The sequence below is a fragment of the Rhagoletis pomonella genome, unplaced genomic scaffold, assembly GCF_013731165.1.
Source record: "Rhagoletis pomonella isolate Grant_MI unplaced genomic scaffold, Rhpom_1.0 Rhpom_scaffold_00010, whole genome shotgun sequence".
Classification (NCBI taxonomy): domain Eukaryota; kingdom Metazoa; phylum Arthropoda; class Insecta; order Diptera; family Tephritidae; genus Rhagoletis; species Rhagoletis pomonella.
This window is the reverse complement of record NW_023458564.1, coordinates 1,581,347-1,584,876: the sequence shown is the minus strand read 5'-3', so window position 1 is coordinate 1,584,876 and position 3,530 is coordinate 1,581,347.

Below are 3,530 nucleotides of genomic sequence, written 5' to 3'. Positions count from 1 at the left end.
CCTAAAAAGTGCTCACTGTCCAAGAAGGAGGTGAACTACTTTGGACACAAGATGACAACAGATGGCGTCTGCACTGCGAAGGAAAATATAGAAGCAGTAAAGGATTGGCCAAGACCTTGAAACTTGCATGAGTTACGAAGTTTTCTTGGGCTATGCACTTATTATGACGAGTTTGTTTCGAATTTTACCAGCATTTCTAATAGCCTCCATGAAGCCAGATGAAGCAGTATAACGCAGGTGCACCATTCGAGCGGGTTGCCATGGAACTAGCAGATCCTTTCTTATGAGTGCACTGGGAAACAAATACGTTATTGTGGTTATGGACTACTTTAGCAAATGGCCGGAGCTATACCCGATTCCAAACCCGATACCAATTGGGTTGCGAGATACGGTGTTCCTATAGAGCTGCACTCTGACCAGGGAGGAAATTTTGAATCGGCGGTGTTCCCAGAGATACTGGGTATCCGGAAAATTCGAACAACGGCTTTTCATCCCCAATCAGATGGCATGGTGAAACGGTTAAACCGAACCCTGGAAGAGCATATGCGAGAAGTCGTGGACGAGAATCAGAAAGATTGGGATGTCCACATACCCCTTTTCCTGATGGGATACCGGTCGGAGTGCATGAAACGACGGGTAAAACTCTTGCAATGGTAATCTTCGGCAGTGAGCCTCGTTTACCTAGTGACCTGAAGTTTGGAGTAAGTGGCGATGCAAAGAGAATTGGGAAAGAGACGTTCAACATCCCGAAGGAAAAGCTGAGAGAGATACATGCTCCGGTAAGACAACGCACGCAAATTATGAGGGACAAGATGAAAGCCAGGTATGATAAGGTAATGAATTCCAAAAGTTTGCAAGAAGGAGATTTAGTGTTGCTGTACAATCCAGAACGGAAGAAAGGCTTTCCTCAAAACTACAGAACAACTGAGAAGGTCCATATAAGGTTATCAAACGGCTGAATGGTGTAGTGCATCGAATCCAGGCCGTTTGGAGATCGAAAAACAGGATGAAGGTGGTTCACTTAGAAAGGTTTGCAACATTTGGAACAACAAGTGTGTCTGATCGGGACGATCAAACATAGGTGAAGGGCAGTGTGGCGAATACTGCGACAACGCGAAGCTTATAACAAGAATGTGACAAAATGTTCAACGAATGTCGTAGAATATTCGACAACGAGAAACCTCAAGTGGAGGAATACTGCGAACAGAGAGAGAATTAAAGAAGCCGCATTAGACGGCTGAACGTTCTAGAATCGCCATGAACACCAACCGCTTTTTCATAATTTTGCGTTTTTTGCGATATTGTCTTGCCTCTTTTTCTCAAATTAACCAAGACGTGACCCACGATGCAATAATACAGGTGTTATCAGTTGGCAACTTCTCGCTCTAATTCCGCCATATTGACTGCCTTAGGTGAGACAGTGTTACTTCTTTAACAATTCTTTGCCTAATAATATAACTGAATATTTTTTTATTTTTTCTCAGTATACACATTTTTTTTCTTAAAAAGGTATTTTATCTTATTTAATTTAATTTCATTACGAATATACTATAAAAAAGCAAATTTTGTTTAGGAAAAAATGTGAAATTTTATATTTTTCCCCCAAATGGGGCTTAATTTCTTCCCGTTTTTCTTCTCGTTCTACTGAGCTAAGGCAGTGTCAAATGGAGCTGTCACAATTGATACCACCTTGTATTATTGCATCATGGACGTGACCGAATTGTCCAATTTACTGTCCAATTCACTGTCTTCGAAAAATCAAAGCCAGTGACGAAGACAAGTGCCTTTGAGTGAGTGTTGTAGTGAAAAAGTGTGAATGTATTGCTGTTGCCTTCCCTGCAAAAATCGCGACTACTCCATGCATGCATGTGAAGAGTACTCCCTAAGGACCAAGGACTACACCCAAATTAACCACAATTCATATAAAAATAATGGTCCAATTAACATTGCGATGTCCTACGGCAGGACCATATACTCCATCTCTGCATTACATCAGAGTAGCACAAAACTACTCCAACATATTAACAATGGCATTGTTGTTTTATTTTTTCGTTTGTACACGCTTTTGTACTTCACTTCACATATGCTTTTTCGCAATTAATAAAAACCAAAAACAAAAATAAAAAATTACATGTTGCCTCTGACGGCATTCGAACCCAAACATGATGGGAGCAAACAAATAACAGCCAGCATTCTCTACACGTTCAGCTACAGCCAGACATGCAAATGTGCTTTCAAATGCTCAACCTCAATCACATTTCGTTAAAACACGAGCAGTGATCGGGTAACAAACAATAAGCTGGCGAAGAGCCACGAGTTGGTCCGATACAGCATGACAGAGGAACACTTTTGTAAGTACTGCAATATACCACAAATGGATTACATGGTCCAACGATTTTCGCAGGGTAGCCAAAAAAAAAATTGTATGTTTGGATGTTTGGGAAATCATTACGCGAAAACGACTGAGCAGATTTGCATGAAATTTTGTACGCAGATAGCTTATGGGCCATATTGGTTAATAGTGTTACGATTATCCTCGAAACCTTGAGGGATTTCCCAAATATACTCGGGCTCGTATCGCTGGATTGTTAAATAAAGGCTAACGATGACCGAATTGTAGTACAATTAACTTTATTGTACAACAAACAATTTACAATACTTGCTAATACAGTAAAAACACTTTACAATACTTGTTAAAGCAATAACAACGCTTTACTACTTGTTAACACAATTAAACTTAAAGCTTGCTTATTCGCAACTCGATTCTCCGCTAACTTTACTTGTAGCTTGCTGACTTGTAACTAACTCACCTCGTGGTGGCGGCGCCCTTATATACCTGCGCTGGCACTTATGGCAACTCTAGAACATTCTGAAGTTTATCGCTCATTCTCTTTCTCTCGCTGTTCGCAGTGTTCATCCAACTTGACGTTTCTCTTTGTGGAACATTCTACGTCATTCTTCGAACATTCTGCCTATTTCTCGTTGTTCGCTTTGTGTTGCCGCAGTATTCGCCACAATATTAAATAGATCAAACTTTTTTAACAGGTGGCAACTCTTAAAAAAAATTGCCTATTAACCAATCTGGCCCATAATCTAACAATAACAAGTGGCAACTCTTCCAAAAAATTAGCCTATTTTCCACTCTAGGTCATAAGCTGTCTGCTTGCAAGATTCCATGCAAATCCATTCAGTCGTTTCAGCGTATTAATTTAATGAAACTTTTTTAAAAGGTGGCATCTCTTAAGAAAAGTAGCCTATTTTCCAATCTAGGTCATAAGCTATCTGTGTGCAAATTTTTATGCAAATCCATTCAGTCGTTCCCGCATATTAAGTAGATCAAACTTTTTTAACAGGTGGCAACTCTTAAAAAAAAATAGCCTATTAACCAATCTGGCCCATAATCTATCCGCGTACAAAATTTTATGCAAATGCGTTCAGTCGTTTCCGCGTGATGATTTCCCAAACATCCAAACATTCAAACTTTCACATTTATAATATTAATAATAATAATAATAAGATAATAAGATTGT